The sequence below is a fragment of the Myotis myotis genome, unplaced genomic scaffold, assembly GCF_014108235.1.
Source record: "Myotis myotis isolate mMyoMyo1 unplaced genomic scaffold, mMyoMyo1.p scaffold_m19_p_14, whole genome shotgun sequence".
Lineage (NCBI taxonomy): Eukaryota > Metazoa > Chordata > Mammalia > Chiroptera > Vespertilionidae > Myotis > Myotis myotis.
The window spans coordinates 14,864,629-14,875,006 of NW_023416318.1; the positions used below are offsets into that span (position 1 = coordinate 14,864,629).

At 39.7% G+C, this 10,378-nt stretch overlaps 1 pseudogene; it reads left to right on the plus strand.

Annotated features, from left to right (window-relative positions):
- Nucleotides 1-295: 295 nt before the first annotated feature.
- LOC118669412 lies at nt 296-3,436 on the plus strand (annotated as a pseudogene).
- Nucleotides 3,437-10,378: the final 6,942 nt, after the last annotated feature.

Consider the following 10,378-nt stretch of genomic DNA (forward strand, 5'->3'; position numbering starts at 1 on the left):
TGCTGTTGCAAATGGTAAGAATTCCTTCTTTTTTTATCCCTTTTAATGAATATACCACATGTTATTTGTCTGTTTGTCAATGAACATTTGGGTTGCTTTCACCTTTTGGCTATTGTGAATAATGCTGCTCTGAACATTATTGTACAATTGTCTCTTCAAGATGCTGCTTTCAGTATATATATATTCAGAATATATATATTACTTATATATATTCAGAATATATATATTACTTATATATATTCATAAGTAATATTGCTGGACCATATGGTAATTCTATTTTTTTTTAGGAAGCACCATGCTGTTTTCCATAGTGAGTGCACCATTGTACATTCCCACCAACAGTACACGAGTCCCAATTTTTCACATCCTCACCAACACTTGTTATTTTCTGTGTTGTTGTTTTGCATACTGACCATCATATTGGATGTGAGGTGATGCCTCATTATGATTTTGATTTGCAATTCCCTAATGATTAGTAATGCTGATCATCTTTTCGTGTGCTTTTTGGTCATTTATATATTTTCTCTGGAGAAATGTCTATTTGAGTCCTTTGTCAATTTTTTCATAGTTATTTGGCTTTTTGTTGTTGAGTGGTAGAAATTAGTTATACATTTTGGATATTAACCCTTACCAGATATAGGATTTACAAATAGTTTCTCCCATTCCATAGGTTGCCTTTTTACACTATTGACAGTGCCCTTTGATGCAGAGAAGTTTTTAATTTTGATGTAGTCCAATTTATCTATTTTTGCTTTTATAGCCTGTGCTTTTGGTATTACACCCAAGAAATCATTGCCAAACCCAATGTCATAAAGCTTCCCCCCCATGCTTTCTTCCAAGACTTGTATACTTTTAGGCTTTTCATTTAGGTCTTTGATCCATTTTCAGCTTTTATTGTTGTTGCTGTTTTGCATGTGGATACCAGTATTTCCAACACTATTTGTTGCAAAGGCTGTCCTTTCCGCCACTGAAGGGTCTTTGCACCTTTGTTGAAATCTTTTGATCATCTATGCAAGCGTTTATTTTGGGGCTCTATTCTATTTCATTTGTCTATATATCTCTCTTTATGCAACACCAAACGGTTTTGATTATTGTTGCTTAATTTTACTTGTTTTAGAACTATATGAAATTCTATTATTTGTTGTTGTTTTTTAATATTCACCTGAGGATATTTTCCCATTGATTTTTAGAAAGAGTGGAAGAGAGAGGGAAAGACAGAGAGAGATATTGATGTGAGAGAAACACATTGATTGGTTGCCTTCTGCACACGCCCGAACCAAGGCCCAGGCAGGGAGGAGCCCACAACCAAGGTACATGCCCTTGGCCAGAATTGTACACGCTCTATCCGCTGAGCAAACTGGCTAGGGCCTATTGGTATTTTTTTTTTTAATGTGACTTTAAAAAAAAATTTCTTTTTTTTTAACTGATTTCAGCGAGGAAGAGAGAGGGAGAAAGAGATAGAAACATCAATGATGGGAAGGAATCATTGGCTGCTTTCTGCACACCTCCTGCTGGGGAACTGAGCCTGCAACCCCAGCGTGTGCCCTAGATCAGAATCTGAACACTTGACCCTGTAGTCCGCAGGCCAACATTCTATCCACTGAGCCAAACCAGCTAGGGCTATTACTTGTATTCTTGAGGACCTTATTTCTTTTGTTTAGTATTGAAAGATGCATTTATATTATTTCATATAGCTCTAAATGGTTCATTTTCATTAAAATAGTATTCTGTTGTCTAAAATGTATCCATTCGTTCCTTGCGCAATAATTCCAGCGGTTCTCTCTTGTCTTCAGAGCCAGCGGCCCTCCCGTGTGCTGAACTGCTAGGAAGGCCCATTCGTGAGATCTTAGGAGTTTGAAACTGTTGTCACCCCTTCGACTCTCACCAGGGGGAAAAAATCGTTGAAGCTGATTGCCCAGGAAAGCTCTTCATTGGTGGCCTCAATACACAAACAAATGAGAAAACCCTTGACGCAGTATTTGGCAAATATAGGCAAAGAGTAGAAATACTCTTGAATAAAGGTCATGAAGCCCTAGCTGGTTTGGCTCAGTGGATAGAGCATCAGCCTGTGGACTGAAGGGTCCTAGGTTCCATTCTGGTCAAGGGCACATGCCAGGGTTGCGGGCTCGGTCCCCAATGTGGGGCGTGCAGGAGGCAGCCGATCAATGATTCTCTCATCATTGATGTTTTTATCTCTCTCTCCCTCTCCCTTCCTCTCTGAGATCAATTAAAAATTAAAAAATAAATAAATAAAGATCTTGAAACCAACAAATTGAGAGGATTTGCTTTTGTCACCTTTGAAAGTAGCCAGAGCCATGAATGGAAAGTCCTCAGATGGGAGCCATGAAGGTAGAACAAGCCATTAATCCATCATTTGAAAGTAGTAGAAGTGGGCCACCTCCCCCTCCAAGAAGCAGAGGCCCTCCAAGAGGTCTTATAGGAGGCAAGGGAAGAAGTGGAGGGGCCAGGGGACCTCACTCACATGGAGGGCACATGGATGATAGTGGATATTCCATGAATTTTAATATGAGTTCTTCCAGGGTACCACTTCCAGTAAAAAGAGGACCACCACAGAGAAGTGAGGGTCCTCCTCCGAAAGATCTGCTCCTTGTCCTAGCTGGTTTAGCTCAGTGGATAGAGTGTTGGCCTGCAGACTAAAGGATCCCAGGTTCGATTCCAGGTCAGGGCACATGCCTGGTTTCTGGCTCGATCCCCCCAGTGTGGGGGATGCAGGAGGCAGCTGATCCATGATTCTATGTCATCATTGGTGTTTCTATCTCTCTCGCCTCTTCCTTCTGTGAAATTAATAAAAAAAAAATGTATTTTTTTAAAAAGTAATTTCACTTAAAAAAAAAATTCTGCTCCTTCAGGACCAGATCCCAGCAACAGTGGAATGGGAGGAAGGGCTCCCCATCACGTGGAAGAGATGGTAATAAAGGCCCACCTCGAAGGCACCCCGCCTTCTGGTACAGATGTTTATTTGTTCCCAATAGAGGATAGATATTCTACTAAAGACAGCTATTCGCACAGAGATTATCCAAATTCTCGTGATACAAGAGATTATGCACCACCACTGAGAGATTATACTTATCGTGATTATGGTCATTCCAGTTCATGTGATGACTATCCATCAAGAGGCTATAGCGATAGAGATGGCTACGGTTGTGATCATGACTATTCAGATCATTCAAGTGGTGGTTCCCGCAGGGATCCGCATGACAGGTATGGTAACTCACATGGTGCTCCACCTACAGGAGGGCCCCATCATTTTACGGTGGAAAGCAGTCGCTGAGATGACTACAGCAGCTATGGTGGAAGTTGAGACAGTTACATAAGCAGCTGAAGTGATCTCTACTCACATGGTCGTGATCAGGTTGGCAGACAAGACAGAGGGCTTCCCCCTTCAATGGAAAGGGGTGGGGGGGAACCCACCTGATTCCTACAGCATTTCAAGCTACCCAGCACCAACTGGTGGTGGCCCTGCAGGAAGCCGATCTGACAGAAGGGGAGGCAGAAGCAGATATTAAAAACAAAACTTTGCAGCAAAATCCCTGTTCAATGAAACAAACAAAACGTGGAACCTATCTGTCATAACCACCCTAGGGCTACTAAAAGAAAAAATGTGTTACCTTTTTAAAAGTTCCTCTTAAGATCCCCTGCCATAATTTTTATGTCCTTGTGAGGAAAAAAGTAAAACGTGCTTAATCTTATGGCATTGCATTCAACAAGCAAACATTAAATGTCTTAAGGCTTGACTTGTGTACTAGTGTTGTAATTTTCCAAGTAAAAGTGTCCCTAAAGGCAAGCATTCTAAGATCTACAAACATCAAGCCATCTAAAGTGGAGAGATGAATCCCTCTGCCTATAGATCCTATGCAAACAAGCTAGCTATTAGAGAGTGGTTGGGTATGCTACTCATAGGACCTCAGGCTGTCTTCAAACTGAAATCTCAAATGTCCTCAGTGTGAAAAACCTGAGACCAGATGCTCATGTAAAGAAAGTACTATTTGGTCGGCCTGCGGACCCAAGGGTCCCGGGTTCGATTCCGATCAAGGGCATGTACCTTGGATGTGGGCTCTTCCCTGCCTGCTCCCTGGTTGTGGTATGTGCAAGAGGCAACCAATCGATGTCTTTCTCTCACATTGATATTTCTCTCTGTCTTTCCCTCTCTCTTCTACTCTCCCTAAAAATCAATGGAAAAATATCCTCGGGTGATATATAAGCAATGTAATAAAAATTGTGTTTTATGTAGGTTCTAGTTGTTTTGTAAGCGGAGACTATGTGGTCTACTGTCATGCCAAAAGCAGAAGTCATTTTTTGGTAGGTTGGTAAGGCATTGCGGTCTTGCTTGTGAACAATAAATGGAAATTATTCCACTAACCAAACCAGGCTTTTGTTTTTTGGGGTTTTTGCTGTTGGTTTGTTGCTTCTTTAAATTAGGTAGACGAGAGCTGGGTTATCTTCAGGTGAGGACAAAAGCTAAACCTGGACCACAGAGAGGATTTGTAGCAATTTGGAAAGAGAAATAGGTAACTGGAAAGAGGAACAAACTCTACGGTGTGAGTTTGATTAAGTTTCTGCTGTTTGGTGAGAAATGTGAATAACAAACTAACCACAGATATGTCTTCCCATTGTAAAAAAAAAAAAAGTGAATTTGGATCTACTTTGGAAGATCAGGGGTCCAAGGTGCCCGACCAGTGATATGAAATGGAGAAAATAGGTTACCCTGGGGGCGAGGTTCTTGTTTTCCCAGTTTGCCCCTTGCTAGGCATCTGGAGCTTTCTGTCCCAGTAGGTTTCTATACCTCTAGAATGATGGCCCATCATTCTTGCTCTGGGGTCTCAAGGTCTTCATCCCTCCCTCAAGGATTTTTGGCACTGAATCCTTTCAGGATGAAATTCTGAATTTGGCTCTGAGGTAGGTGAGAGTGAGAGCTAGGATCTATTACCTTTACTAGGTAATATCTGGAGAATGGAACTTACATGATATTATTATTTTGGTCTCTTACAGAAATCGTCACTTGGTTAAGATGGAATATAAGTCTCTTAGTTTTTACAGTATACTAATATAAACATTCATTTGAAGAACAGTCTGTCTTTTGCAAAACCACATTTTAAGATATTTATTAAATTACTCCGTGTACCTTGAACAAGAACCCACACACATACAAAAATTTCTCCTTAAATTCAGTGCCAGAAAAAAAAACCTTGTCGCTTTAGAAAAATATGTTTGCTTATTTTTTTTATCAGACTAAATAATCCATATATTTCCTGTCTCAACTTTTTTCCCTTAAGTCCCCACAAAAGTCAGATCTAAATTGAGTAAGGTCAGTTGTAACCAGTGCATTGGGGGTTCGTGGTCTCATTTCCATCTCTGATCCTGTTTGTAAAAATAGTTTGATTATCCTTTCATTTCATAGTCTAAAAGTAATACATATTCACTATTCATTCTAGGAAATATAAACATGAAAAATGAAGGGTAAAAGGGAAAATATTATTGTTAAAACTTAGTGTACATTCTCTGATTATACCATTCCCACCCAACACCAACTTTATTAGTAGTATTTAGTTGCCAAAGCGCTCTGACTCTGATTTGTGTAAGGGAATAAATTTTTTCTTTTTCTTATATGCATCTTAGATTCGTTGCCTTATGCCAAAGTGGCATATTTGGAGGTGGCAAATTCTGTTACCCTTCACTTATTTATATAATAGAAGGTAGTGGTTAGAAGGGTACTGGTGAGCTCCCATAATGGAAACAGAATGCCCAGTCCTCAGGATGCACAGGAACCTTGGTGGCCCTCAGCCCCAGCAAAGGAATTGTTAGGGACAGAAATAGGATATCGAAGACTTATAATTATAATTATAATTATAAGAGATATTAATCATGTTCTGTTAATCATGATGGTTCTGTTCTAACTAGAAAGCACATTTTTCCCTGACCGGTTTGGCTCAGTGGATAGAGCGTCGGCCTGCGGACTGAAGGCTCCCAGGTTTGATTCCGGTCAAGGGCATGTACCTTGGTTGCCGGCACATCCCTAATTAGGGAGTGTGCAGGAGGCAGCTGATCAGTTTCTCTCCCATCGATGTTTCTAACTCTATCCCTCTCCCTTCCTCTCTGTAAAAAATCAATAAAATATATTTAAAAATTAAAAAAAAAAAGAAAGCACATTTTCACCTGGCTGAGAGTTGTACGCCCTGAGACAGGGGAGCTAACATCGGAATGCAGTCCATCCTCCTGTCCCGAGAACTGCCTATCATTATGGAAAGATTTACAACCTTGTGGCCGAAGCAATCTAGTCCTGGAGGCACCTGCTCTTTACAACCTCCAGCCCCTATTGCCTGTAATCTGGTCCCAGGGTGCCCGGAGGTGCCCAACCTCCTGCGACCCGCCAGCCCACATTGGCATAACCTGTAATGATTACCCTGTGCCTCCTTTCCCATGCTTGTAACTCCTACTTCCCCACATAATCTTTGCCCTTCTACCCAATATAAGCGGCTGGCTTATGGTGGGGTGCAGAGCAGATTTTTGTGGGTAACCTGCTGCTCTCCCATACCGCCGGCATTATTGAAATAAACGTTCATATTTGATTCAACCTGTCTCCGCCGAATTGGCCCAAGCAATGACAGGTAGCCCGGACTCATTGGTTGTCCAGTTTCATTATTTCAGCACACAAATATTAATTTATATTTACACAAATATTAACCCTTATGACATACTCTATTATCAATAAAAAATTCTTCATATCCTTTATAATGTATAAGTTACAAGGATATTATTTTAAATTTATTTAAAATGTCCTTTTAAGTCAGGGGTTGGCAAACTTTTTAAGTAAAGACCAAATAGTAAATGTTTTAGATTGCAGGCCTTACAGTCTCTGTTGCAGTTTCTCAACTCTGCCGTTTTACTACCAGAGCAGCCCTAGGCAAAAGCTCAACAAATGAGTATAGCTGTGTTCCAATAAAACTTTATTTATGGACACTGAAATATGAATTATGTATTTTCACCTGTCATTAAATATAATTATTCTTTCTATTTTTCCAATCATTTAAAAATGTAAAACCATTCTTAGTTCATGAAACATACAATAAATAGGCAGAATCAAATTAGGCCCAAGGGCTATATTTTGCTGACCCAGTTTTAAATATTTGTGGTGCAGCGACCACTAAAAAAAATTATATTTATTCAAACAAAAATATACTTATGCTTTGGGGCTTCCTTATTAGGACGATTTCCGATGGACCTGACATTTTCTAGGGAGAACCATCTTATTAATAAATGCTTTTGTACCTGAGGGACCTAGCCTCCAAGTTGGCCCCCAGTGATACCCACCTCCTGTAGTCACCCCTGGTGAAGTTCCCTCCCTTAGCACAATAGCATATGGTAATAGTGATGGTATATCACTTCCAAGATCCTATATAATAAAAGCCCAGCAACTGAATGGAGGAATGACCAGAACAACCGGTCGACCGGTCGCTATGATGTGCACTGATCACCAGGGGACAGACGCTCAATGCAGGAGCTGCTTCCTGGTGATCAGTGCACTCCCAAAGTGGGATCGCCACTGCTGACCGGGATGAGTGGCACTCCCACAGCGGGAGCAGTTGCTCAGAGGGCAGGTCCACAACCACTTAGCTGACCGGGATGAGCAGCTGTGCAGCCGCTTGGCTGATCTGGATGAGTGGGGCTCCCACAGCGGGCCGATCCCCGCAGGTCACACCCCCCACCAGTGCATGAATCCCGTGCACCGGGCCTCTAGTAAGGTTATAAACACTGCAGTTTCTGCCTTGGCTCTCTGCCATGTTATGTGGTGAGGCCCAAAGGGTGAGGAACTGAAGCCTCCAGCCCACAGTCAGAAAGGAACTGAGGCTTCCTGGCAACACCCATGTGAGTGAGCTTGGAAGCAGACCCTCCACTCCCACCAAATCTTTAGGACACTGTATCCTTGGCTAACAGCTTGAATGCTTGAGACTTTGCACCAAAAATCATCCAACTAAACTCTCCTGGGCTCCTGACTCCCAGAAATTGTAAGATAATACATGCACATTGTTTTCAGCTGCTAAGTTATAGAGTAATTTTTTATGCATCCATAGATAAGGAATACAGCCCCTATGTTAGACTGAGTTCCTAACACCAGCCACTCTGCATATATTGCAGCTCTCAAGAACCCTCTTCTTTGACTCAAACCCAGTCCTTTGTCAGAGTGCCCAGACCATGAACCCTGCTGTACTCAGACACAACTCCAGCGTTCGGAATGTCTGTGTGTCATATATGGAACTAGTAAAAAAAAAAAAAAAAAAAAAATGAGGGGGAAAATTCCCTGCACATTATTTTCCATAAAACACTGGTCAGATTTTCAGAATCTAGTGCTTTAATAGCATCTTTCCATCTCAAGAAAATAAATAAATAAAAGTCTATTTACTGCTTCCTACCCTGTTAATGCCCCATCTCTCCTCATGTACAATTTTCAGCATGTTTTCGGACAGTATGTTGTGCTTTAAGCCACAATTTCATCTTTGAGAACTGTGCTTTGATTTTCAATCAGTCATTTCATTTCCTATTTTATAATGCACAATCTATTCCACTGTTTATGGCTTCTTACTCATCAGTATTACAGGTCCTGTGATTATTTAAGATGCCATTTTGTAAGGCATAAGGCAGGAGAAGAAAGAAAATAATGGAGCCAATTTCATGATCCTGACAAGCTTGGAGCCAGGCCAGTCATCATTAGCAGGAAATCGTCTCATTGCATTTTGTGATTTCAGAGCCTGCGAATTTCATAATGTCCACCAATACCTTATATACATTTAGAGAAGGATTGAGACTGTATATTGTGTTTCGGTTTGAGGATATTTGAGGCATCTGAGCATGCGGGCACATATGTGCATGATGGAAAGAAAGGTGGGAGCCAGAATGTGAGAAACACCCAGGTGCTCTATCTTCCTTGACTCAATTTGTTTCTTACTTGGTTGAAGAACTCTAAATGTAAAATAAACTTGAAGAGATCATTAAAAATTCCCATCCAAAAATGCACTGCTAAGGGACAGAAGGAATGAAAAAGAGAGTAAAATGTGCTGGGTTTGGATGTCACGTTTACAAGGGTGGGCAAAAGTGGGTTTACAGTTGTGAATACACAAGAATTTACTCTTATATTATTATTATTTATTTATAATTATAGTATTATTTATTTGTATTATTTTTTATCCTTACATATGATTTATCTTTTAGGTAATAATGGCTGGTATTTAACCTACTTTTGCCCACTCCTGTATGTATACACACACACACACACACACACACACACACACACACACACACACGTCCCATATCATAATACTGATAACTTTTTAAAGTCTATAATATGAATTTGCCATAGAGACTGGAACAGTGAACATGAAATGTTATTAGCCTAATTCCCAATTTCCAAAAGAATGGTAATAATGGTTGCCCTGCTGACAGGCAGTGTTTAAGGCCATCAATTTGAGGTAATAATACCAGATACCTTAAAAAATACAGTAAGTATATTTTCAAGCAAACAGAAATAGCTACAATATATTGAGCTTATATGTGACTGCTGCTCTTGTGTGTTTTATGTTATCTTATTTGGCTCTATGAGCATTATATATGTTCCTATCATCATTGTACTAATGAAAACACTGGATCCTGGAGAGACTACGTAGCTTGTCTTGTTCAAGGTCACCTAGCTTGTACTCAGCAGAACTGGGATATAAATACTGGTCCATTAGACTCCATACCCAGATATGTTGTATATTTGTATCAGTGATGAGAAATTGTCCAGTTACCCTTACATTTATTAATTTCATTTTAAGAAGTTGCATTTTATGATTCTGAATATGTTTTTAATAATGCATGTTGCCTGGCATTAGTAACACCTCATATTTGAAAACCAATTTTTTAAAACATTTTTCATTTCTTCTTTTAATTCTCACTACAGTGAGAAGGAAGCATTTTAATTCCCATTCTACAACAATAAAAATTGAAATACAGACATGTTAAGTGCTTTGCATAAAGAAAACAATTAATACCTGAGCCAGAATTCAAACTGAAGTCATCTCACTCCACATCCAAAACTTTCATCAATACACAGGTAGAAGCTGGTTTGAGACTGTAGGACTGCTGAAAGAAAAGTGAGAAAAAAAGTAAAAATGTCCAAAAAAACTAAAGTAATTCTCTTTCCATCCCCATTCACCAGAATAACCAGTTTGCTGTGTACTTCTAATGCTTTTTCAAATTAATAAAAATATGTACAATTTAATATAGTTTTAAATTTTTATGTATTTTAAAATACCATCCTACTATAGATATTATTTACAATTAGATTTTTCTCTTTACATTATTCCAGATAAATCATATAGATCTA